A 27,938-nucleotide genomic window follows, 5' to 3' on the forward strand; every position below is an offset into this window, starting at 1 on the left:
CAGCTCCCAGAGCTGAGTCAGGCCAGGGGAAATCCAAGGAGCCATCGGACAGCTGACAACTTACTTAGCATCCCCATTCCCAGTGTGCGGTGTAGGAAGTTACAACTTCATCTTCCAGTGTGGTTTGTGCATTTCCATTCCTCACCCTGGACTTGTTCTCCACGGTACGCTTGCTCTCATTCATCACCTCCTTCCCTTTGCTTCCCTCCCAGCACAGGGCCAAGTGCTGGCCCCACAGGCACAGTGAGCACAGCACACACCAACACTGATTACTGTTGAAGACCTCATGGATAGGGCATGTGGTACTTTAAGAACCATGGTGGAATCTAATATCCAGGGAAACGAACAGTCATATGGGATGGGATTGCAAATAAAGAAACTGTTTTTAAAAACGGAATTTACATACACACACACACACGAAATGTCGTCTTGTTAAAGGCATCACCCTGAGCATGTGAACACATGTGGACACTGACTCCAACATCCCTGCCTGCATCCCACTCAGAGATCAATGTGAAAATCAATGTAAAACCAGACAGGGAAATCTTGTCAAAGGGGATGGTACCGTCAAAGTACTTACGTCTTTCGAAGAAATCAGTAAAACTAATCTTTAGTCACACCTCCTCTGTTTTCCCTTTTATTTTGCAAGGGGACCATGAAACAAAGGCAGGAGGCAGGACCAAGGGTGAATCATCCTGCTTCTCCCTTTCTCTTATGTTCTAAACGTTACTTCTCAGCTCTTCGTGTGTGTTACTGAATGATGAGAGAAAGAAAAAGAGGAAGGAAGGAAGAAAAGGAGGGAGAGACGGAGGGAGGAAATGAAAGAAGGAGAGATGAAAGAAGGGAGGAAGGAAAAAACAAAGGAAGGAAAAGAAAGAGAAGGAAATGGAAGGAGTAGGGGGGACTGAGAAAGAGAAAGACACAAACAAAAACAGTGTTCCAAGGAAGCTATCTTTTTTGGGTTTTAATGCACTTAGAGTTAATAAACAAAATAAAAATATTCCTATTTCCTACAAAAATTGGTGGGATTATAAATACAAAAATCAAAACCCAGATCAAAGTACCAAAAATAGACAGAAGTCAAATCAAATGTTATTTAGAACACAAGATTTTCATCATTGAACTAGAAATGTCTTCTTGGAAAAGCAGAATCTAGCAAATAAGGGTTTGGCGGTGCAGAAGTGTGTCCTAAGGACGAAAATGAGCCTCCTGAGAGAGTCATTTGCTACCATCGCTGCGCCCTCAGCGTGGTCTTAAGGCACCAAGCCCGCAGTGAACCAGAGGAACTGAGGAGGAACTGAGGAGGAAACCATTTGTCTCCTAATGGGAAACACCATTTGACACCATTCTTCCCTTTGAATCAGTTCTAGAATGTTCTCACTCCACTTTCCAGAAAGACTATTTTGCACCTTTCTTTCTTCTCAGTTCCTGTCCTCCTCCCACCCCATCACGTCCCTGGGGAGAGCTCAGCCTCACAGTCAGTGGGAGACCCAGTCTGTCATCCGGTCTTACAAAGTTGTCCCCTCCATTTCCTGCCTGCCAAGGTCAGCTCAGACTGGCACACTTAGGATAGAGGCCAACGCATGGGAGAATGATGTTGGGTGAGGCGTTAAGCAGAAAGCTTCATCTCAGCCCATGACACGGTGGCCAGAGGGTCCCACGGCTCCAGCCTACACACCAAGGGCTGGGAAGTGCAGCTCAGCCGTGCCCAGGAAGAAGGTCAGAAATGGGATCTCTGAGTGCCCGCCGTGCACAGCCACCATCGCTTTACGGCCGGTGCTCCTTGCCCTCCTCACAGCCCTTTGGGTCTGTTGACAGTCCTGTCCTCCTTGACACGCTCTCTGGTTTCTGCCTCCTCTCTCTCTTAGGCAACTCTTTCTTAGGTGCTTCCTCATGGCTCAGTCGGTAAATGCTGCCAGTACTCAGTTCTCCTTTGTTCTCTCTCTCTCCCTCAGCAACCACGCCGGTGCACATGGCATGGGTCGCTATCCAGGAAAGGAGTCTCAGTAATATATACCCAGCCCAGGCCTCTCTCTGAAGCTGCAGACCTGTCTATTCAATTGCCTGGTGAGCATCTGCACGACGTTCAAACACTCATCATACTGTCCAAAATCCTCCTCCAGTCATAATGTCAAATCAAGACAGCAAGGCGAAGGAAAGTATCTGAAAAAGATGGGAGGAATATCCATTTACATGCATATTATTTATATTATATTAACATTATTTAAACCATGCATGGACAAATCATGAGAGTAAAAGTGGTTACCAATAGGAGAAAGGAAGGAATTCTGTGTACAGGAAGCAGGTATACAGGGAAAAAGCGTGACTTCTTTGAATATACCTTGGTTTTGTGAAAGGAAAATATCTTGGACCCCCAAAATCACTCAGCTAAAGGGAAAAGTCAAGCTGGGAAATGCTTAGGGCAAACCTGCCTCCTCTTCTATTCAAGGTCACCCCTCTGCTCACTGGGATAAACAAGTATCTGATTGCCTCCTTTGGAGAGGCTCATCAGAAACTCAAAAGAATGCAACGTTTTGTCTCTGACCTACCTGTGACCAGGAAGCCCTGTCCCTGCTTCCAGTTGTCCTGCCTTTCCAGACCGAACTAATGTTCATCTTGCATATGTTGACTGAGGTCACTGAGGCCCCGCCCTTCCAGACCAAACCAATGTTTGTCTTCCATATGTTGATTGATGTCTCATGTTTCCCTAAAATGTATAAAACTAAGCCGTGTTCTGACCACCTTGGGCATACATCTTCAGGACCTCCTGAGGCTGTCACAGGCGTGTGTCCTCAACCTTGGCAAAACTTTCGGAATTAACTGAGACTTGTCAGATTTTCGGGGTTCACAGTTTGTAGAGATGACTTTGGAATCATGTTAATGTTTTATATCATTATAAAAACAAAACGTAAATTACTTTTTAGATTTAAAAAGTAATACTTAGAAACCAAAAGTGAAGAGCAACACATGAATTTAAGTGTGTGACTGACGGAGAGCATCACCTCACAGGCGAGAACTGTGCCAAACAGCTTTAAAACACAAGAATACCTGAAGACAAAACGAACTGAGGAAAATAATGTGAAACTGCTTTCAGGAATCACACTGTTGGCAGTCGGTGGTATGAATGGTGGTGTTATTCTGCAATGAGCTGAGTGTGTTGTGGGATAAAGCAAAGAATTATTTTGTTGGTGTCACTTAGAACCAGAATTTCCAGTATGGGAAACAAGAGACAAAGATATAAAATTAGGCAGGTTATATAAACAAAACAAAATGAAAACAAAACCACCTGCAAGCCCTGAATTTGAATGGGAAGTACCAATGTGAATCATGATGTTTTTTATCTTTAAAATTTTCTCCTAGTTCTGTCCCCATAAAATGCCAGATGTGATAGCACACGGGGGAGCAGTGACCCCCCAGCTCCCAGAATGTGGTCTCCAAGTAACAATTTCCCACGAAAGGGAACCAAAGCTTTTTGGAGAAAATCAAATTCCAGATGTGGAATGTAGAAAATACACAAGAAAAGCCTGAAATATCATGGAATAGGAGAAAGCAAGGGAGATGGCCAAGGCTGAGGTCACCTCCCAGGACTCAGAGCCATCTGAAGGGACTCCCACCCGCCCACGATGGCTTAATTTGAGCATTCATGGGAATAATGACCGTAATGGACTAAATCCTTAAAACGTGTAAACTTACAAATTCATACTGATACTACTTACAACAGTAAATTAATTTTAAAATTATGACTTATTGTAAGCCACGTTTGAAGGTTGTAAAGGAATTAATTCAGTGTTTTGAAAACTGGTAAATACAGGGCGAGGATCAAACAGTGGCCCTGCCTTTCCTCTGTGATCCACAGCCTAGGAACAATCCATGCGGTCCATGGAGGGAACTGAAGCATTCCAGTTAACCAGTGAGGAGGGACTGCAGAGTGGAGCGTTTCTGCTGTTCGATCCCTAATAAATGAATGAACCTAACAGTGTGAATGTCACACTTGTGGAGACAATCACACATTTTGTGCCACAAAGGAAGTCATCTTGCCAGGAAAAATCCCAAACCTGAATCTCACCAAACCTTCCAATGTGACTGCCCGCCCACAGGAAATCCAGGGGACAGAGTGCTCACCATGACACGGTGCCGTACAGGCCTCCAGCAAGCCCCAGACGGTGGGGACTCTGCCGGACAAGTGGCCCAGTATCTTCATAAATAACAGCAAGGAGAAAAGGGAGAGAGACAGAGAGGGAACCTGTAGATTACAAGAGACTTAGGAGTCGTATGGACCAATGACAAGGCCTTGCTCTTATGTAGACCTGATTTAAACTAACAATTTGTGGAGAAAATTGGGAGAAGACTGAATCCTATCTGGATAGCTGATAATATAAAGGAATCATTGCTGTTTTGTTTGAAAGTGATTGTGTGATTTTTTAGTAATGTATTTTTTTTTAAAAAAGAATCTTTATCTTTTAGAGATATGTCCTCATTTATTTATGGATGAAATAATATATGTCTGAGAGCTGCTTTAAAATAGTCTTGGAGCAGTGGTGGTAACATTGAAAGAAAACTGACTGTTGATCAATAAAAAACAAAAGATCCTAAAGGCATCCCAAATTTGTCTCACCCACACCTAAGCTCTCACCTTCCTTGTCTCCTTATTCAGTGACAGGCCTCAGGGACTATGCAATACCCAAGTCATTTCTGATCCTCTTTTCTTCACTCTGCTTCTAATGTCTAAATCCTGATGATTCATTTTGCCGTTTAAAATTTTCTCTAATTTTTGTTAGCGTACTGCCCTCCCTCAGGATCCTGGCTCAAAAAGCCATCATCATTCACCTGAATCCAATGCACCCCCAGCAGCTCTTCACCTCCAACCCTCTCCTCCTCCAGTGACCCTCACACTGGAGGCAGATCCTCTCATGCTGCTTCTGTATTCAAAACACACAAGCATCCTCCAGCCCAGTCCACTGCTCTTAGGATAAAATCTGACATACTAACTGGGTTGTGCCTCACTCCAGCTTCACATCTCTGCAAAATTCTCCTTGGGATCTCCAGGTCGATTAAGTAGAATCATTCTTCAGCTACTATATTCCCTCTCTTCACCAGACCTGGGCTGGCATGCCCAGTGACTGTCCTCTTCCCACTCCCATTTTCTGTGATTGATTCTTATTCCTATTTCAGGAAGCTGTCCCCGACCTCCCAGGACCTGGTCATATGCCACTCCTAGGTGCACACATAGCTTTTAATTCTTACTGTAGTTTGTAAGAACACCATCCTACATGCTCCAAGGATATGGCAGATGCATAGCAGTACTCGATATCATTTAGTTGACGAAGTGAAAAAATCTCAGGATTTGTTCCAGAGGGAAGAAGGGAGGGAACAAGGAAAGAAGGAAGGAAGGAAAGAAAGAAAAGGGGAGGGAGGGAGGGAGGGAAGGAGGGAGGGAAGAAGGGAGGAGGGGAAGGAAGGAAAAAGAGAAGGAAGGAGGGAGGGAAGGAAGGAAGGAAGGAAGGAAGGAAGGAAGGAAAGAAAGGGGAGGAAGGGAGACAGGAAAGGAAGGAGGGAAGGAGGGAGAGAAGGAAGGAAAGAGGGAAAGAAGGAAGGAAGGAAGGAAAGGAAGGAAGGAAGGAAAGGGGAGGGAGGGAGGCAGGGAAGGAAGGAAGGAAGAAAGAGAAAGAAGGAAGGAGGGAAGGAAGGAAGGAAAGAAGGAAGGAAGGAAGGAAAGAAGAAACGAAGGAAGGAAAGAAAGGGGAGGGAGGGAGGCAGGGAAGGAAAGAGGGAAGGAGGGAGGGAGGGAGGGAGCGAAGAAGGGAGGGAGGGAGGAGGGGAAGGAAGAAAGAGAAGGAAGGAAGGAGGGAAGGAAGGAAAGAAGGAAGAAAGGAAGGATAGAAGGAAGAAAGAGAGGAAGGAAGGAAGGAAGGAAGGGAGGGAGGGAGGGAGGGAAAGGAAGGAAAAGAAAAAGGAAGGAAGAAAGGAAGGAGGGAGGGAGAGGGGGAAAGGAAGGAAGGAGGGTGGGAGATGTGAAAGGAAGGAAGGAAGAAAGGAGGGAGGAAAGAAGAAAGGAAGGAATGGAGGAAACGAGAGAGAGAGAGGAAGAATTCGAGAATTCAATCATCTGGGACAAATACTGGTATAGTAAATTCTGTTTATACTAAAAATCAACATAATGCTGAACTACAAATCCTTCAGTAAGTAAATTTACAAATAAATTATGTGTAATTTGCATTAAAGAGCTTTGCTGTATAATCATGGGAATATTCTTAAAGTGTATCTAAGCCCTAAATTCATTATTTCTGGATTATCTTTAAATGAAGAGGCCCTCAAAAATTTAGGAATAAAACCCTGTAATAATAGCTCCACCAAATTGGCATCTAAATCTTCCATCAGAGCAGTTTTTCTAACATGTGATTGTCTATTTCACTTGTATTTGGACAGTATATGCTCTTTATCCTAATGGTGGCTACCAGAAGCAAATGTTTTTTACATCTTAAAAAAAATAGTCAGACTGAAAACAAACTTAAAAACTCATTTTCCTTTTTTCTTTAAATGAGCTCAGTGGTAACAATCTGGCTTTTATGTCTGAACTTATTCTGTTTGGAATGCTTGCCTAGAGAAAGACCAGCAGTGCAGCCTTCATTTTAATCACCAAATACATCAATATTGGCAAAAGAAAGCTTTTAGACTGCTAAATTATTCTTCCTTGCATGATCAACAGGAAGCTAGGGTTCTTTCTGGTGAGTCAAATGAATAGTATCACCATTATCATCCTCATTGATCCTCACCCACAATGTGGGCCATGATGAAGCTGAGCTCGAGGAACAGCTAGCATTCAGTATTGGAAGAGCAGAGGACCTACAGCCAGAATCATTTCAGGATCTGAGACATGCTTGATAGGTGAAGCCTCAGACAAACGCTGGGGTCAGGAGAGGAGACGCCAGGAGATGAGTGGGTTAATTGTAGAGCTGGAGTCATGGTGTGAAGATGGTCAGAGGATATGTGCGTGTCTGTATGTACGTGAGAGACAGCAAGTGTTCGTCTTAGGAAGCGTGTGCTCCTTTGCCTTCCGTATGATCTTACCTGGCTCTGTGATGTTCCTACAAAGCCTTTCCCAGGGACTACATTTGTCTCACACCTCACAGGCTGCAAGGCCTTATCCCAGGAGAAATATAATTTGACACTATATAGACTTAGAAAGAGCGATGACTGTTAGCACCATTTTTACAGATGAGAAAACTAAGAAATAGGGGACAATATTAATAAAAGTGATCTATTCATTTGAAGATATTCATAGTCAAGACTGGAGCCCAGGGATTTGGGCGTCTTGTCTGGAGCTTTTCTCCATTTTCCCTATAGCACTGTCCTCCATACAATGGTGTGAGGCTTAAGCACACCCAGAAAGACCCAGTGGTCATCTACAGGGTATGATTTTAGAGAAGTATAGGAAAGCCTCCAGAACCCATCTAGTAGCAGCTCCGTTACTGAAGAAATGTCATATAAAGTGAAAAGAGAACCATTGGGTATAGTGGTTAAATACACCCACAATGTGTTCATTAGCCAGTTTTGTCTTCCTAGATTTGCAAAGGGAGAAGGTAGAAACTGCAAAATGCTCTTTCATCCTCCTCCTTTCCCAAAATGAGTAGCATAATCACAAGGAAGCCCCTGTACACAGAAATATTATGCAGGATGCTCAGGACTCAGATCTATGACTCTGGATGGATGGATGGATGGATGGATGGATGGATGGATAGTTGGATGGATGGATGGATGGATAGATAGATGGAGATATGATTTGGCTGTGTCCCCACTCAAACTTCACCTTGAATTGTAATAACCCCCATGTGTCAAGGGCAGGGCCAGATGGAGATAATTGAATCATGGGGACAGTTTCCCCCATACTGTTCTCATGGTTGTGAGTAAGTCTCACAAGATCTGATGGTTTTATAAATGGGAATTCCTTTGCACAAGTTCTCTTGCCTGCCACCATGTAAGATGTGGCTTTGCTCTTCGTTTGCTTTCTGCCACGATTGTGAGGCCTCCCCAGGCATGTAGAACTGTGAGTCAATTAAACCTCTTTCCTTTATAAATTGCCCTGTCTCAGGTGTGTCTTTATTAGCAGCATGAGAACAGACTAATATAGATAGGTAGGTTGGTAGGTAGATAGATAGACAGATAGATGATAGACAAATAGATAACAGATAAATAGATGATAAATAATAGATGAATAGATAAGTTAATAGATTGGTAGAAAAATAGGTAGACAGGTGATAGATGGATAGATAGATGATAGACAGTTTGATAATAGATAATGCATAGATTAGATAGATAGACAGATGGATGATAGATAAATAGATAATAGATGGATAGATAGATGATAAATAGATAGATGATAAATAATAGATGATAGGTAGTTAATAGATTGATAGAAAAATAGGTAGACTGATAGGTGATAGATGGATAGGTAGATGATAGATAGATGTATAATAGATAATACATAGATTAGATAGATAGATAGATAGATAGATAGATAGATAGATAGATAGACAGACAGATAGATAGACAGACGTTGGTGAGGATTCAGCTGGTTCTGGGATGTAGGGTTCCGGACGAGCTGTTTGCTGCTAACCCAAAGGTCATGAGTAGGGCTATGTCTAAGCTAATAAGTGCTTGGGTATCTATGGACACAAGGGCCACATGAAGACACGAGCACCTGGGAACAACTAAGAGAAGGCAGTGGATATTGAAAGGACTTTATCATATTTATGGAGAGCTCTTTGCTGAAGTATGCTCTCAATTCTGTTCTTCCAGGAGTCTTCATTTTAAACAAGATTTCAAGGTAGTTGGGATATTACTACTGTTCCACATGTCGACAACTCTTGATGGGTTCATTTATATTTTACCACAGAGATATCTGTGAAGCCCTATTAGGCTGCAACTAAAAGACATTTTTCTTATTGTTTCTTCCCTCCATTCACTGAACTGACATATCGTGTTTTATTCTGTATTATCTTTTGGTGCTTTATGGCAAAATGTCCACATTTCTCATGCAGCTACCTCAAGGTATTTCTTGTGAGAAAAAGACAAATATGACTCTTTTTATGAAAAGAGAAACAGTTTTCCCACTCTTTCCAATTCTGTATTCATTTCAGTAAGCCTGGATCACTTGACAGAAGGGACTTCAAAGTTGATTGTGATGATGAATTACAAAACTAAGTAAGAAGCTTAGAAGAATGGCAACAAATCTACTCTTGGCCAGGCATGGTGGCTCACGCCTATAATCCCAGCACTTTGGGACACTGAGGTGGGCAGGATCACTTGAGCCCAGGAGTTCAAGACCAGCCTGGGCAAAATGTCAAAACCCCATTGCTACCAAAAATACAAGAATTAGCTGGGTGTGGTGGCGTGCACCTGTAGTCTCAGCTACCTGGGGAGGCTGACATGGGAAGATCACCTGAGCCCAGGGAGGTAAAGGCTGCAGTGAGTCCTGATGGTGCCTCTGCACTCCATCCTGGGCAACAGAGTGAGACCCTGTCTCAACAAAACAAAACGAAACCAAACAAAAAGTCTATTCTCAAGAAGTTTGTAGTGGCTGTGACATGGTAGAAATGCATAGACTATCCATTTTCACAAAGACCATATCACCATATATTTTAGCAGGTATATTAGAGTTTAAGAAATAGCTAGAATTACATTATTTCAAAATTAATTTCAAAATTTACCTTTTTGAAATTTAGAGCCTTTGTCACAACATCATTGTATTTTGAAGCTAAAAGAATCCCAGACATGTGATGTAATTCACATAGTTGTCTCCATCTGTCCAACGGTGGATCATTTGAGCAGCATTTTCCCTGTGTATGATACAAGCAAAGTAATAAGCATGAGCCCTGCCCTGCAACTTGTACCCAAGGCTCAAGCTTAGGAAACCAAGGAGGGAGACCCTAACATGGTACCTGCATGTAAATGGCATCCAGATTCAGAAAAGGGAGAAATCTGAGCTGGAGGGCTGCATGGAAAGGGTGGAATTTAACATTGGCTTTGAAAATCATGTAACATTTGAAAAGGTAGAACCAAATGTGAGGATTTGAGGCACTGGGGCCTCTGTGAGCGAGTCACAGAGGCAGGAATAAGCACAGTTCATGGCCAGGGGAGAATGTGGGGCAGCCACATAGGAGATGGAGCTGACTCTTGACTTCAGTTTTCTGATCCAGGAGTGTAATATACCTCAAGCAGTCAAAGACTGGAAAAATACTTGACTCCTTTAAGACAGAATCCAATGGGGAAAACACATCTACAAGCAGCTTATCGCATATAAGGTACACCCCAGTGGCTATGCATGGCTCCCTGATGTTGAGAGCGGTGCATGCGTGAGTTTTCTCCTGCTCTTTTCTTCTCTCCTGAGGCTGAATGCTGCACACCCTCCATGTGCTTCTCCTCAGCAAGTGCGCTCATTCATGCCAGCCTGGATATCTGACAATGTCTTGATACACAACCATCCCTAGGGGGAACTGAAATTAACTGGGAACGTTGCTTTTAAAAGTCAGATAAGGAGTACAACAGTATAGGTCAGAAACTCTGGAGACATAGGGGCTGCCTTCCCAAGGCCTGCTGTGCCTAGACATGGGACCGCTATTCTCAGAGAAGAAACCCTAAAATGACAGGAAAGAGGCTATTGTGTCTGCACCTCAAGTTCTCTATTCTTCTTTTCTTAGATTGGGAATCCCAGTTGCTTCTTTTTTCTTTACTGCTGTTGTCTTCCCCATATTTCATCTCTCCCGAGATGTTTTATGCATTGTGGTAAACGTGCACGGCTGCTGCACCTGCACGTTCGGCTCTTCCCTTCATCTATCCTTCACCAACCATTCAGGTCTCCGTCTAACGGTGGATTTGCCATTGATCCCTTGTGAAACATTGTATCTGTACATATTTTTGTGTTCTATATTTTGAATTACAGAATTAGGTGGATACCTTTAAAATTGCTATTTCTTCTTAGGGAAGCAATCTACTAACCTATAATTATTATTTTTTTATTTTTAAAATGCTTTCCCTCTTGTATTTTATCTGGTGGTAGTGTAGTTTACAGCTTCTCCAGTCATATATATTACTATGTTAATAGCATTGCCTAAGTAAAAACAAATCAGTATTTGTCTGATATCTTTTTAAATGTTTCATTAATTTCTCCAACTTTATTGAGGTATAATTGCCAAAAAATTTTGTTTATATGTACAACACATACCGTGACGTTTTCCCATCCTTTGACTTTCAAGTTTTCTGTGTTCTTGTGATTTATGTCTTTTAACTGAAGAATTTTGGCCAGCATTCTGATCACTGATATGATTGAATTTATTTCTTCCATACTAATTTTTCTTTGTATTTGTGCCCTTTCCTGCTTTTTTTCCATTTCCCTCCTGTTTTTTTTTTTCTTCCTATTTTGGAATAATTAAGGTTTGTTTCTCTTGTTTACATTCTTTTAATTCCATTTTCCCCTCTACTAGTTTGGCTGTTACTCTTTCTATATCTTTCCCTATCTGTAAGAATTTTAACATGTAGAGCTTTAAAAAATATAAAGGAAGACCAATATGTTTATACCTTGGACATATTATAATGCTTTAACTCGGATCCCCCATTCCTAACTATCCTGACCATTGTATTATTGTTTCTAACATCCAAGGTTACATTTTTTAAAAATACACTTACTGGTTTTTTTTTAGATTTCTCTGTGTGCCATTTTCTTTCCCTACTATTATTTCATATCTCAACTCTGTCACTGTATTATTTCTGAAGCACATCTTTTTGAACACTGATATTCAATGTGTGGTCCGTATATTAGCACCGGTCTGTAAATTGTTACTTACTGCTCCTAATCTGATATGCAGATTGATCCAAATGCAAATTAGCTACCTCATTAAGAACGCTTTATTGCCGGGGACATGTTTTTCACAGCAAGACTTTCTCAATGGAAGAGGCAGTCTGTTGATTTGCATTCCCTCAGGGTTTTGTTGTTGTTTTCAAATGTTTTTTATTTTGTCTTCATTCCGGAAAAATGGTTTTGTGGGCTAATAATCAGTTAAGAAATCTTCCCTTTCTATTTGCTGGTTATGTTGTTGAGAAAGTAGCTCTTAAGCTAATCATCATTTCTTTGCAGATATTCTGTCTTTTTTCTTCTGAAAGGCAGAGACTGTTGGTCCACATTGTTCTTCATTTTCACTCTCATATTTCTAGGTATAGATTTCTTTTTATTTCTCCTGCATAGGATTTACTGGGATTTCTGAATCTGAAGATTGGCTTTTGAACAATCATAGACAATTCCCTTTCATAATCTCTTCAAATAGTGTCTCTTTTCCACGTCCTGTGTTGTCTCTTTCTGACACTTCAAAGGGATTAATCTGAGACTTCTTACTTTATTCTCTCTGTTTCTTTACCTGTCTTAAACTTGGTAGTTCTCTATGCAGCAACAGGGTACTTTCTCCAGATCTATCTTCCAGGCCAACAATTCTCTTAATAGCATCATGGATAGAAAGAAGTATAGATAAAATAGAAAGATAGACAGAAATGATGATTAGATAGACAGACAGATGGATTCTTACAGGAAATATGAGATCTCTGGATAAGAGAACAGTTATTTATTACTCACAGAACATCTTGGCCCCAGATAGCCACCGGACAATACATGTTTTTTGCTTTAAATTGTACAGGTGAACATATGAGGGACATATGTTCACCTGTACAATTTGTGGACTCCTGTGGCCGTATTAAATTATCATCATTTCTTTAATGTGCTCATCTATCTTGACTTCCTACTGTTTTCTCTAAATAGGAAGCCTCCATACCTCTCTTCATTTAGACAGAGCCTTCTAGTTCGTTCTATCTCATTTCACTTCAAGTACCACACCTCCTAGGAAGCCTTCTTGAAACTTCTTTGCTGCTTTAGCAAGCTGTACTTATCTCTCTCAAAGCATTCATCCCACAGTTTTTTAATAAACAGATTATTGTTTGTCTCTCTTATTTTACTTTCAAGCCCTTGGGGGCAAGATATCTTTTTTATTCTTATTTCACAATACCTATCTGAAATCCTGGCACATAGTAATTTTCAGTGTTTTTCTACTACTCTAATCAAATAATCATTGCTCTCCAGTTTTCCATTTGTTATTATTTGGTAGGATTATATTAGACTCATAAAATGTTAGATGAAGATGGAACCCTAGGGGACATCTATTTTACATGATATAAAATTGCTATCAGTATTTTTTCTTTGTTTTGACTTTAAGGACTGACATCAGTTGGCAAACTCTTAGCCCCACCTTGTCTCACATCTCCTGGACCAGCATAAGTTTATGTGCCTAAAATCTCATTTCATGGGAGAAAGGAAAAGTGAGTATCTTGCAGTAAGAGTGTAAGGGGAGGACAATGTCACGGGGTATGCAAAACAGAGTCTGTAAATTTATCAGTACTTCTTCCCTCCCAGAAAAGGCTTAGTGTAGAGAAAAAAATGTTACAGACATTTCTTTCTGTTTTCAAAATTTTCCCTAACATCCATTCCTGAGTTCCACCAGCTATGTCTAAGTTGACAGGGCAGCAGCTTCAGTTCATTTATTCAAGCGCACTGTGATTTGCATAGTCTCATAACCTGTTAGCATCTGCTCACTGATAATTCTGAGCTTGTGCTCTCCTGCTGGTTTTCTACTGCAGAGGTGGAAAAGTACTAGATGGCAATTTGTTTCTTTAATTTTCCTGTGCAAACAAAGTCCAGGAACAAAGATACATGGTGACTGCAAAATATCATTATTATTTTATCAACAATAATAATACAATCCTCCATGAGTACAGCTTCTTAGTAATAAATGCACATAAAAGCAAGATAGCCAGGCAGTGCAAAAGACAAATTCCCATAATGCTACATGGATTATTTTGCATAGGGCCAACTGTAGCCTCCTGCTGCCTAATAGATAAATTGAAAATTTTGCAATTCTACATCTATCTCACCGACTTTCAGACTGTGCACTAGCTGTGCCAAATTGATTAATGTATATCCAGACTAATTATAAACATAAGTAGAATTCCTAGTACACCTGTGCTAAGATTTCAGGAGCTAGTACTTCAGTATATGATATTAGGGGCTACTGCCAGCAATTTCTTTGGAAGGAAAATCAGATCTCACTGGGAATCCAAAGGCACAGTTTATTTATTTATTTTTGAGGTGGAGTCTTGCTCTATTGCCCAGGCTGGAGTGCAATGGTGTGATCTCCGTTCACCGCAACCTCTGCCTCCTGGGTTCAAGCAATTCTTCTGCCTCAGCCTCCCAAGTAACTAGGATTATAGGCACGTGCCACCACGCCCTGCTAATTTTTTTGTATTTTTAGTAGAGATGGGGTTTCACCATGTTGGCCAGGCTGGTCTCGAACTCCTGATAAAGGTACAGTTTAAAAGCTACCTCTTTTGGAGTAATAAAAATGTATGGACTCAAATTGTCAGAACCTTAAATTGGCAAAAGGTGAAGTATACTTCCTGAGGAAGAAACAGTTTAGAGAGTTCACAAGTAAATTTAATGCTTAAAGTAGAAAAAGGGTTAGAAATAATACAGGGGAAAAATTACACATGTCTTTCCTTCCCGCTAACTGAAATTTAGCTTCTACTTCAATTATGCATCCAGGCAGCAGCCACAGTTGCATTAGCAATACCTGTGACTATATCACCAGCAGAAATTATTACTTTCAATATTTTAACATCACATTCACAGTAGCTGCAAATATTTTGAAATGATTACTCTCAGCATGACTTCGAAACTATAATTGTTATGATATCCACCACATTAAATAAAGAATCACATAACTGATTATATTAAATATTGGTTGCTTTTAAAGTTTTGCTTAAAAACTTCAATTTCTAGTCCTACAATTTCAATATAATTTATTGCCTTTGTCATCTCATGGCTTTTTCTTCTTCCTTTAGCATTTACAAACTTTATTTTGAAAAGTGTCTATAAAGTTTGTCAGACTGCAAAGAAGTCCATATCTCATAAAAGATCAAGCTTTAAAGGTGGAAGAAGAAAGGAAAAGTCAGGGTTCTGTTAATAAAGTTATCAGTTTTGCTTCTAGCCAAAAAAGCACATGCTCCCTTATGAATACACTAATGGACAATTTAAAAATCAATGTCGGGGTAATGATGGTAAGCACAACTTCCAAACAGCATCCCTTCTAGATTGCCAGAAGATGCTCACGCAGACCCCGAAGCTTAGGGGGCGGCTGGAGGCCTGAACCCCTGTCCTAGGTTAATTCACCTTTTGCATGGTAACAAAAGAACGCCATTTACAAAGTAGGGAGAATTATTTTGATTGATATTAATTGAAACTTGCAAACAAGAACAACAATTAAGTGAGCAACAAAAGGATTGGGAAGTGAAACTTCCCTTTTGCTAATCACTTCCCTTTCCCTCTACAAAACAAACAAAAAAGGGTAAGAAGGTGAAGAAACTATCCACTCCAATTACTATCCAATTCATTTGGATGAACATTTTACTCTATGTACTTCTAGGGATTTGATTCTCTGATCTGGCCACACTCACTTGTAATCAAACCAAACATAAAATTGACAATTTTGTGCTAGACACCCTGCTGAATGAATGAAAGAATATTACTAAGCACATACTACATGCCAGATACTTTCCCATACCAAAGATTGGCAAAGTTTTTTCTGTACAGGGCCAGATAATAAATATTTTCAATTTTGCAGGCCACAAGGCAGTCTCCGTTGCAACTGACGGCAATACAAAAACAGTTATAGACAATACATACACAATGGGTGATTGCATTCCAATACAACTTTATTTGCAAAAACAGGCACTGGAGCGTATTTAGCCCATGGCCTGTAGTTTGCCAACTTCTGACCTAGATATTGCAGCACTGAACAAAAGGTCAAAAAGTCTCTATTTTGTGGAGCTTACATGCCAGGAGAGGAAGACGAACCGTGAGCAAAGTGAACATACTAATTCTATGCGGTATTTTAAGGTGTAAGTGCCCTGGTGAAGAATCCAGCAGGGACAAGGCAGGAGGGTCATGGGGGAACTCACGACCTTTGCTATGGTGACAGGAGGGGGCACCTTTGAGAAGCAAATATTTTATAAAATTTTTGGCAGAAATGAGCGAGCAAGCCATGGGCAAGAGTATTCTAGCTGCTTAGATTATTATAATGACCATCCAGGATAAAAAATATTATTTCTCTCTGACAGGAGAAAATGGAGACTCATTTACTTGTCAAAATTCTAATGGCTAAGCTCATCCAGACCATGAAATTAGTAATTCTGGGAGCAGGTTAAAGGCTTTACTTTTTTTTTTTTTTCCTAAAGCTCTCTAGGTGATCTTAACATGCAGCCATGGTTGACAGTCTTCACTAGGCCATGCTGACTTTTAACTTATTGAATTTATTTTAAAGAAAACAAGCTAACATAAAGATACTTTGAGATACAAAAATTAAGTTTATGGGGTCAGATACTCGTTTTTGATTTTTATTATTTTAGATCTAGTCCTGAATTCGGATCTTTCTTTCTTTCTTTCTCTTTCTTTCTTTCTTTCTTTCTTTCTTTCTTTCTTTCTTTCTTTCTTTCTTTCTTTCTTTCTTTCTTTCTTTCTTTCTTTCTTCTTTCTTTCTTCTTTCTCTTTCTTTCTTTCTTTCTTTCTTTCTTTTTTTCTTTCTTTCTTTTTTCTTTCTTTCTTTCTTTTCTTTCTTTCTTTCTTTCTTTCTTTTTTCTTTCTTTCTTTCTTTTCTTTCTTTCTTTCTTTCTTTTTTCTTTCTTTCTTTCTTTTCTTTTCTTTTCTTTCTTTCTTTCTTTTCATTCTTTCTTTTTTCTTTCTTTCTTTCTTTTCTTTTCTTTTCTTTCTTTCTTTCTTTTCTTTTCTTTTCTTTCTTTCTTTCTTTGTTTCTTTTTCTTTCTTTCTCTCTCTTTCTCTCTCTCTCTCTTTCTTTCCTTCCTTCCTTCCTTCCTTCCTTCCTTCCTTCCTTCCTTCCTTCCTTCCTTCCTTCCTTCCTTTTCTTTCTTTCTTTCGCTTCTGAGATTGTCGTTGTATTGGCGAAGATATTCTGAAAAGAAGACAGGAAAGGACTTATTAGGGAAATTTGAGGTAGGATCTGGGGAAGGCTGGAGAGACCACAATATAGGAGGGTGAGAGAATTAATATGACCCTGAGGCAAAATGTATTTTTGTCCCTTCCAAGTGAATATGAATTATTTCTAATCATCTTTGCTAATTAGAATAGGAAAACACATTTATCCAATCCATGGTTGCCTGCAAGACATGAGGCCATATTTATCTGCTCCAGCAACTATACCATATCTGTCTGCAAACATAGCTATTATTTGTTCATCTGTGCTCATCAATGGTCTTTTTCCAGGATCTGTCCGGTTTTTGCAGGAACCAAACTGATGAGTTAAATGGAGACATAACAGGGCTCACCCTTCCTGTATTATTGTATTGGATCTTCAGTGGTGGCACAAGTCTTTTCTGTCTCTTCAGTGGTGGCACAAGTCTTTTCTGTGTCTCCTGGGATACCATATTGCTTTTTATTTACTATTTTGGCAGAGGGGTGAGAGGGAATTTCAGAGGTTTCCACTTGGCCTTTCTCCATGATGACAGTTTTTATCGCACATTGTAGAAACCCAACAAATGGGGTTACTACAATTACTAACGATGTCAGTTCCAATTATGTACTTGGAGATTGTAGAAATGACCTGTGAGTAGATTCATGGACCTAGCAGACCACTGCAAGGTGGACTTCAGCCAAGATTTCCAATTTGGCCTAACTCTCATCGCCCTCTGTGCCTCACAGCTGGGCTGTGATGGATCTTTGGATTTTTATTCGGGTCAGTCAGTGTCAGTTCAGGCCCTTTATTCAGTAGTCTTTGAAATGGCTTGTTATTCTTTTTTCCTCAGTATAAAGAAGCCTAAGTAAATGGCTACAGGTCCCTTTGAGGAAGACTGAGGGGATTTTCACAGCATACGCCATGTTATGGTAGGGTCTTTCTTCCCAGGAATAATGCCAGTGGATTCTGAATTTGAAAATTTGGCTGAGGTCTGGGAACTGAGCAGGAACTTGGACTTGTTAACAGAGTGACTGTGCTTGACTTTTTGATACTCCGTCCTAACTTATTGTCCTAGTTATAGACGTTAAGCAGCATTCTTCCTGGCTGCGTATTCGTTCACCCGCTACAGACACTCTATTAACCATCTCCTCAGGTCCCTGTGGGTCACGCCCCCTTGGTCGAACCTCTAACCTTTCCGGTCATTGAAGCCTCCTGGCATCTAGTGGTGAAGCCCCAGAACCTGGCTTCTCCTAGCACAGAGCTCCATCATCCTCATGACGTCGTTGAGTGGACTCCTCTGACTGCCTCTCCAACCACCAGGAGAGCCACCACCAAACTTATTACTGATGATGATGCCCCTCTCCCAGCACATGCTTTATGGTCTTGGGGAAGAGTGAGACTTCTGCTCCTTCTCATGCCCTATGACCTTCTCTTGGGTCTTTTGGTCTGACAAAACATACACATCTACAGTCTCTGCTTCCTTCAGCGTATCCTCTGACTTCTGACAGGGCAATCGGGGCATGTCCACTCTGCTGAGTATTAGGCATGGCTTTTTTCAAGTTTCTAAGGACCACTCCAGGAGCACGTTTACACCATTTCCTATAGTCATCGTTAGGGTATTAACCCTTTGCACTGAGAAAGTGCTCTGAAGTCGTTATATTTTTGTTTATCCTGCCTTACATTCTGGCCTTGATCTAAAGCTCTCAAAATCTCATCCTAGGAGTGCTCCTCTGGTTCCTGGTCATACATACCAGCTAATTCATTCAACTCTTTGGATGTATAGAGTCCTTCCTCCCTGATCAGGGCCAGCATGTTCCCAACTGGATTATATTAGCATTTCCTTCTTGGTATTGGCCTGGCAGGAAAGGTGACGTGTCTGTCCAGACATACGTCCTTGTACCATGGTCTCTGGTCTCAGTCCTTTTCTCACCTGAGCAGTGACCTCAGCCATGATTCATATGTCCCTGGAGCTCTGCAGCTCTAAAACTTAGGTCTTTCTACTTGTCTGAGCTATGCCATTCCCTTCCACTGTAGGAGACATGAGCCTCCTTGTAAAATAGTACAGAGGCCCTCTGGCTTCCAGCCTTACCCATTAAAGACTCAACAGCCCTCAGTCTCTCATTATCCTTCTGCAGTGTCATTTTTTAATGCTATAATTTTTCCTCAAAGTCCTGCTTTAGCTACCTCATAATTTTGATATGTTACATCTTCATTTTGTTTTAGTACAAAATAAGTTTTAATTTTTCTGAGTATTCCCAGTTTTCTCCGTATTTAGAATTACTTTAATTTCCAAATATTCAGGGACAATCATATCATTTTTGTTATTTATTTGTAGTTAATTTCATTGCAATTCAAGAATATACCCTGTGTGATTTGAGTTTATTAAGGTTTTTAATACATTAGGATATAATTATTCTTATTAAATGAATCGTATTTACTTGAGAAGCATGTGTATTCTGCTGTTTTGGGGTGGAATGTTCTCTACATGTCAGTGAAGCCAACTTATTTTGTTTTTGCTTTCTGCTCCCACATCACATGTGTTTATTTTTTTTACAACTTTCATTTTAGGTTTGAGGGTACATGCACAGGTTTGTTCATGTGTAAATTACATGTCACTAGGGTTTGGTGTACAAATGATTTTGTCATGCAGGTAGTGAGCATAGTAGACAACAGGTAGTTTTCGGACCTTCACCCTACTCCCACCTTACCCCCCCTCAAGTAGGCTTCTGTGTCTATTGGTCCCATCTTTGTGTCAACGTGTACTCAGTGTTTCACACCCACTTATAAGTGACAATACACGGTATTTGGTTTTCTGTTCCTGTATTCACATCTCACATCAGTTCTCACGTCAGTTAGAATGGCTATTATTAGAAAGTCAAAAAACAACAGATATTGGCGAGGTTGCAGAGAAAGGGAATGCTTATACACTGTTGATGGGAATGCAAGTTAGTTCAGCTGCTGTGGAAAGCAGTTTGGAGATTTCTCAAAGAACTTAAAACAGAACTACCATTCGGCCCAGCAATCCCATTACTGGGTGTATACCTAAAGTAATATAAATTGTTCTACCAGGAGGACACATGTACCTGTATGTTCATTGCAGCAGTATTCACAATAGTAAAGACATGGACTCAACCTAGATGTCCATCCATGGAGGACTGGATAAAGAAAATGTGGTACATACACTCCATAGAATACTAGGCTGTCATAAAACAATGAAATCATGTCCTTTGCAGCCACATGGATGCAGCTTCTGCAGGGTCTTAACACCACTTAGCCATAACTAGTTGACTCTCATGTTTCTCTACATTGTTTCCCTGTTGTGCATTTCTCTAGAGGTGGAAAAAAAGGAACACATGATGGTTGTTACTTGGAGAACCCACTTAAATTTCTATTTCAAAGCATGTGTCCATTTTTGAGTGAGTTCCTAAAAATATTCTTTTCCCAGTCAAATAGAATTTGTAATAGCCCAAGATATGCAAGCTTTAGAGAACCTGCAATATTTCTTAACCAACAAGTAAACTGCAGATATACACACTCATGCACACATACGCACCCTCGGTAAGAAAGGATGGAGCTGTGTCTTGGGGTAAATTATACTATAAGGTGAAAATTCTTCTCTCTCACGGTTGGCAAATGATCATTCCAAAGACATACCACTGCAAATGGCTTCTCTTGCTAGTTACTGAACTACATATGTAGAGCCATCTCTTCACTGTTCATTTTTCAAGGGGCACTGGGCTCCCTGGGCAACCTGCTCCCTTGCAATGATCTCGACTCTCTACTCTGGAAGGGAGTGGGTAGGTGACCCAAGACTGAGAGTCTATATTCAGCTGACTAGGTAAGTGTATTGAGTCCAGGTGTACACAGCAGTCCCCACAGAAGTCACCTAAGGTCTAGATTTCAGGAAGACATATGGGAGCCTACTAGCATTCAAGTCAAAACCCTACTAAGTCTAAAGAAATGATGTAGTTCAGATATTCTGAGCATCTGCCTAGTCTGTCAACAAGTTGATCCATTTATCCTGCTTCATAAGACTAGAGAAAAACTCAAAAGCAAAAAAAAAAAAAAAAAAAAAAATTCCCCTACAAAACTTTTGGCAGATTTCCAATTGCCCTTGGAAGCATCTTCATCCCAGCAAGGAGCATTTTCTTCCATTAAACACACAGTCTACAGAGAATTAGGACATGTGCTTAAGCTATGACTTTTGGAGCATTTTAATTTCTTTTTTCTAGTTGAAAATTTTCCTGGAAAATCAGGAAGTGAACTCAGACACCATAGGCTCTATAATTATGAGATTTTTGTGGAGAATCCTGGGGGCATTTTGGTTTAATGCATATTTATTTAAATGTCATAAAAGTCAACTCATCAAAGTTGTAGGTCCACTTTCAAACTTGATGCCATATTTGAGGAAGACAGGAAATATAGCAGAGTAAACCTATGTCCTCTGGAAATTGGTTTTGTTGACCAAATGCCAGGGGTTGGGTCTAGGTCATGTTGCTTGCTGCACAGAAAGCCAGTCATTGATATAACGAGTACTGCCATGGAAGAAAGCTTTAATTGGGTGCTGTAGGTGAGGAGATGGCAGATCAATCTTAAATCTACCTGCCTGAGCAACTGAAATGGGTATATATAGCAAGGAAGAAATGTAACCAAGTGTGGGAAAGCAGGAATAAGGGAGGGGTAAAGAAGAGGAGCTGGTCAACAGGAGGCAGGTAGTGGTTTAGGCAATCACCACAGGTGACGAATCTGGTGTCTCATTGTCCAGATGCCATGATCTGGTAAGTTTCGCTCTTTGACACTGTCTAGGAGGCCTGATCCTTTGTTTTCTGAGAAAGGAACTCAAATAATACAGATGTAACATGTTTAAGTTTTAAGACTGGGAAGGTCAGTTTTTATGTTTATTTAAAGGAAACAATAAACATCAGTTCTATGGGACAATTGGGAGGCTTTTTTACATCTCAAAGAACTACAAACATGATAAGCACTTTATACTTGATTCTGAAATTTATTGCCATGTGTCTATGTTTCTTATTATAACATAGGATCAGGGTTCCGATGTTGAAATGGACAAAAGCCATCATTCCAAACTCCCCACTGGTTCTCCAAGCCATGACCAAGCACATTACTCTCATCAATTTGGGGTATCTCTAAAGAGGGGTAGATCATTTTTCTCTCTCTCTAGCATTCAACACTCAACATGTATCCTCAAGTTTGCTGGTGGGTACAGGAAAGGACAGCTCTTCATCACAAAACACTAGTTACCCTTGGCTTTGCTGTGGCACATTGGAGAGGAGAACATTAGGGAATAGTCAAAGATGTGTTGAAATTAATTCTTAAGTTTTCAAACTCAGACTGCTAGGTACCCTACTTACTGAGTCTATAAACAAAGATACTAGTGAAAATGCTGGGAAAGAAAAACTGTACTTAGCAACCCTGCAACAGCAAGTCAGGGTACATTACACTGTAACTTCCATCTGGCAGCTGTATGCTTCATTACATCTGCAGAGTTAGAGGGGATTGCATGGCATATTGTTTCAATTATTATTAATAGCCAATACCGATGGGCAGCTTGCCACTAAAGAGGATCAACATGTAATTTAGAAAAATAACGTAAACTATAAGTACAAATTGTACTATTTATTACTATCCCAAGTTATTAATTTGTACTTCTGGATATTATGATTGGTATTTGGTAATTTCCAGCTACTTGGAAATAAGAACATCCTCTGAGAGCTAAAGGATAAAATCAATCCACAAAGAAACCAAGGATGCGTGATGCAATGTCACCAGGGAGAGAAAAGGGATCTCAGGTTATAGCAAGACTTTACTACAACCAGATTAAAGGTATTAATTGAGTTAAAGAAGTCACGATGCTAGAGCTCTGCAGGGATCAGAAAAATATTAAAACTGGGTAAAAACAAAAACCCCAAACAGCTTCAGTGGACATCAGGAGACTTGAGGGCCATTTGCACTTGGGACTGGAAAGTTATGCAGACTTAGGCAACTTGAAATTAAATTTTAGAGAGTAAAGAGGTGTATCATAATTTGCTCTGTCCCTGCAAAATGGCAGCCTTTATATATTTCAGAACCAGTCAGAGGACATTACCCATTCATGACTTTATCTTCCTGTGTAGACTCCAAGGGTGCTGTTGGGCCCACTCTGCCACCGTCTTTCCACAGCATGGGCAGCGGCACACCCACCATCCTCTGCTGATCTTCAAGTACACGTGATTCAGCAGTGTGATATCTTGTAAGCAGCCAGTATACGTAAAAACAGCCCAGCCATGGGACAGCTCTCTCATCCACAACCTGCAGAAAAGAGTCAAGAAGGGCTCACCGCTGCAGAATCTGCAGAGTTTTCATCTTTTTAAAATTTGCTCTTATATAAACATCAACCACAGTTGAGATAGCTGCTGGGCCCAGATATCACACAATATGTCATATTAATAAAAACAATAAACACACAGGCATTGTTTTACCTTAACGCCATTGAAAAGCAATTTAATTCAAGGACACATCCTATTCCCAGTATGTTATTGTTAATACAGTTAGATGGTCAGAGAAGTTTTAATAGAAAGGTACTTCAAATCAAATATTAGTTCTGCAGGTAACCTACAGAATAGGAGAAAATTTTTGCAATCTACCCATCTGACAAAGGGCTAATATCCAGAATCTACAAAGAACTTAAACAAATTTACAAGAACAAATCAAACAACCCCATCAAAAAGTGGGCGAAGGATAAGAACAGACACTTCTCAAAAGAAGACATTTATGCAGCCAACAGACACATGAAAAAATGCTCATCATCACTCGCCATCAGAGAAATGCAAATCAAAACCACAATGAGATACCATCTCACACCAGTTAGAATGGTGATCATTAAAAAGTCAGGAAACAACAGGTGCTGGAGAGGATGTGGAGAAACAGGAACACTTTTACACTGTTGGTGGGACTGTAAACTAGTTCAACCATTGTGGAAGACAGTGTGGCGATTCCTCAAAGGATCTAGAACTAGAAATACCATTTGACCCAGCCATCCCATTACTGAGTATACACCCAAAGGATTATAAATCATGCTGCTATAAAGACACATGCACATGTATGTTTATTGCGGCACTATTCACAATAGCTTGGAACCAACCCAAATGTCCATCAATGATAGACTGGATTAAGAAAATGTGGCACATATACACCACGGAATACTATGCAGACATAAAAAAAGGATGAGTTCATGTCCTTTGTAGGGACATGGATGCAGCTGGAAACCATAATTCTGAGCAAACTATTGCAAGGACAGAAAACCAAACACTGCGTGTTCTCACTTATAGGTGGGAATTGAACAATGAGAACACTTGGACACAGGGTGGGGAACATCACACACTGGGGCCTGTCATGGAGTGGGGAAAGGGGGGAGGGACAGCATTAGGAGACATACCTAATGTAAATGACGAGTTGATGGGTGCAGCACACCAACATGGCACATGTATACACATGTAACAAACCTGCACATTGTGCACATTACACTAGAACTTAAAGTATTAAAAAAAAAGAAAACTGGCCGCCATCAAAAATGATATCCTAAAGCTTGGCAGGAACTTCGTCATTCCACTTGAAGTGGTTACTTTAAAGCTTGCAAACTTTTTCCTAGTCCAATACCAGGGACATACCCCATTTCATGCATCATATATTGGCTTTGAGGGCTGTATAATTGTTCTGGAATTAGAACTTGTGCTCTTCATCGTTGTAATAAATCTCTTCCTCATAAATTACAAAAAAACACAAATATTAGTTCTGAAGATACCGGATATTGTTTTATGCAAAGCTTTTAAATCACAATAAAATAGTTATGAAACAGCAATAACTTAGTAGTCTTTTCCCATTAGCTGTAAATTGCACCACATTACTCTAAAGTATTTCATGTAGTATAAATCTACTCTTTATTTACTTTCTGTAATGTATATGGTATGCCTAGTATCATGTATTCTTCCCGAAATAAATGGCCTTTTCTCTGACCTACCCTAATGCTTACCATTTTCAGCCACTGCATCCTCCAAGTGACCCCTTCCTTTGACCACTTTAGTCTTTAGAGCAGCGACAGGTCAGTAAGCTCCTGTAGCCCTTATTAGGTACAATATGATATTCCTTATAATTTTGTTTATAATGTATGCTGCATTAAATTGCACATTTTGGAGCCAGGGTAATGAATACTTTATATGTCTTTGTTCTCCAAAGAACTTAAGAAAATGCTGATGAAAGTAAGAACTTCAGAAATATATGTTGATTAAATCATCCACAGGAATTTTGGAGAATTAGTGTATGTGTTTTCTTTCATTGCAAACACACACACGTTTGCGCGCACACACACACACACACAGAGACACATATACAAACACACACGGAAGGATTAAAATTTTAAGCCAAATTGAAATGTCGAAGTTAAAGTGCTTAAAAAGAGGTGGTATCGATTCTCATTATTCGTGGTAGCTGTGTTTTATGAAGTTGCTGGGAACAGAGCAAACACTGGACCGTGGTTTCTATGGAAAACACAGGGTTAGGTTTCTTAGAGCCTATGGTAATGAAAATTATAACCTTGTTTTGTATTTATTTCTGTTTTTAAAAATTAATATATATTGTTGATTCAAGTGATAATTGTTTCTCACGTATATGGAGAAAAGTCAGAAAAAGGATAATAAACAAAAACCTAATGGCCCTTATATCTTAGTAATATTGAGTATACACAGTAATTCTCTGTGTATGGAAGAAATTATTCCTCTAAGCTAGTGCTAATAAAATGATTCATTTGGAATTAATACAATCTTAAATCTAATTTAGCCTATATTTAAGAAAATGTACATTCTATTATCAATACATTCCCTATACCTATTTTCCTTATTATTATAAAACTTGTATAACACAAACTATCATCAATCTTTATGTTTTTAGGCTTTTAATATCTAATATAGTATTGAGTTTCTTGTGATGTAGAGAAAATCTATAGCAACCAGGTTTTAAAAGGGTTGAATATTGTTATAATTCTATAAAATGGGTAAAAAGCATTTTTATTAAATTTAAAAAAACTTACTCTCTTTGAAATTTGATTTATCACAAAATTAGCCCGTCTTCATTTTTTCCTAAAATAGGAGAAAAACGCAGTTAATTTTAGTTTTAAAGGCATCATAAGTTTAAGAATAACTTATGAAAAATAACAACCAATAAAGGAATCAGAAATGAAATGGAAACTGCTTTAGTGTTGATCACGAGTAAGATAATGAGAATTAAATTTGGCAGGAGAGTTAGGGACAATAAATGACCGTTGAATTAGAAATGAGAAGATTTCCACTGTTGCCCTGGATCTAATGCTGATCTGGTCATAGTAGGCAGGTCACACATGTTACTGTTCATTCAGTAAATATTATCAAGTGCCTACTATATGCCAGGTGCTATAGGGAGAATTGAGGTGCACCAGCAAAAATAGAGAGGCCCCTCACTCTTGTTTGCTGATGTTATAGATATTCCGTCCAGATTTACATTTTTATGGTTCCATGAGTAAAGTTGACACCTGCTTCCTGGGTGACCGCATCCAATCTCATCCTTTTAAGCACTCTCCACATAGTAACTACGTCCAATTTTTTATCCCCAAGTCTGTAGCTCTCCCCTGAAATCTAGATTTACATATCCAGCTGCTTGGATGCTGAATCGGCATCTCAACCCTAGCCACACTTCTGATCTTCCACCCCACCTGTTCTCCCACAGTCTTCTTCACCTCATTTAGTGGTCACTGAAGTCAAACTCCCGGGAGCCATCCTAAAGGCCCCTCTCTTCCACCACCAAGATTTCCTTTGGCTCTGTATTGAAAATGCCATCCCCCAGAACCCACTGGTTTCTCCCCTCCACTGGCAATGGCCTTGCCTGGATTCCTGAAAGAGCCTCCTAATTCGTCGTAATGCACCTGCCCTTAACCCTTACACTGAAATCTCAACACAGTAGCTAAGGTGATATTTTAAAAATTCAATTCAGATTGTGTCACTTCTTGTTCATTCATTTTAATAACTAAATATCTACATTTAGAAAAACATCCAATTACTTTACAATGGCCTCGATGTCACCAACAACCCGACATAATCTACCCCGTTTCCTCTGCGAGGCTCCGGCCACTCCTCATCCATTCCAGGGCAGCCCTGCAGCTCCCTGGCCCCATTGTACGTGCAGCATGCAGCGCACTGCGGGTGCGGTGCCAATGGATCCACCATGTACCCCTAACCCATCACAGTCCCCGGAAGTGAGGCCTTACCACGTGGAGTAAAGTGGAGGATCACCCTTCCTTTAGGTGTCTTTACACTTCCCATCTTTTAAATATCCTTGTCTCAGGTACTTCTTCTACATGCATTGAGCATCCCATCAGGTGGCATAATAACTTTTGCTTCAAACATCAAATATCGCTTTTAAAAACTCATGAGGTGCGGCTGGGTGCAGTGGCTCACACCTGTAATCCCAGCACTATGGGAGGCCGAGGCAGGTGGATCACCTGAGGTCAGGAGTTTGAGACGAGCCTGGCCAACATGGTGAAATCGCGTCTGTACTAAAAACACGGAGAATTAGCCAGGCATGGTGTCAGGTGCCTGTAATCCCAGCTACTCGGGAGGCTGAGACAGGAGAATTGCTTGAACCTAGGAGGCAGAGGTTGCAGTGAGCCAAGATAGTGCCACTGCACTCCCGCCTGGGCAACAGAATGAGATTCCATCTCAATAATAATAATAATAATAATAATAATAATAATAATAAAATAAATAAATAAAATAAAATGCTTCCATCAGTCATTCTGTAAGGGTAGGTTTGTTACACAACAAATTTCTCTTGTTTTCTTTTGTCTAGCAAACATCT

At 40.1% G+C, this 27,938-nt stretch overlaps 1 long non-coding RNA gene across 1 annotated transcript in view; it reads right to left on the bottom strand.

Moving 5' to 3' along the window:
• Positions 1–504: 504 nt before the first annotated feature.
• The window catches only part of LOC140709730 (uncharacterized), a 65,317-nt gene continuing 37,883 nt past the window's right edge, over positions 505–27,938 (bottom strand). The window contains exons 2-5 of the long non-coding RNA XR_012090478.1: positions 26,140–26,188; positions 23,164–23,366; positions 9,708–9,836; positions 505–2,163 (exon numbers count right to left, since the gene is read on the bottom strand). This is a non-coding gene — a long non-coding RNA (uncharacterized lncRNA). The remainder of the gene's footprint in view (positions 2,164–9,707; positions 9,837–23,163; positions 23,367–26,139; positions 26,189–27,938) is intronic.

The sequence above is a fragment of the Chlorocebus sabaeus genome, chromosome 21, assembly GCF_047675955.1.
Source record: "Chlorocebus sabaeus isolate Y175 chromosome 21, mChlSab1.0.hap1, whole genome shotgun sequence".
Classification (NCBI taxonomy): Eukaryota; Metazoa; Chordata; class Mammalia; order Primates; family Cercopithecidae; genus Chlorocebus; species Chlorocebus sabaeus.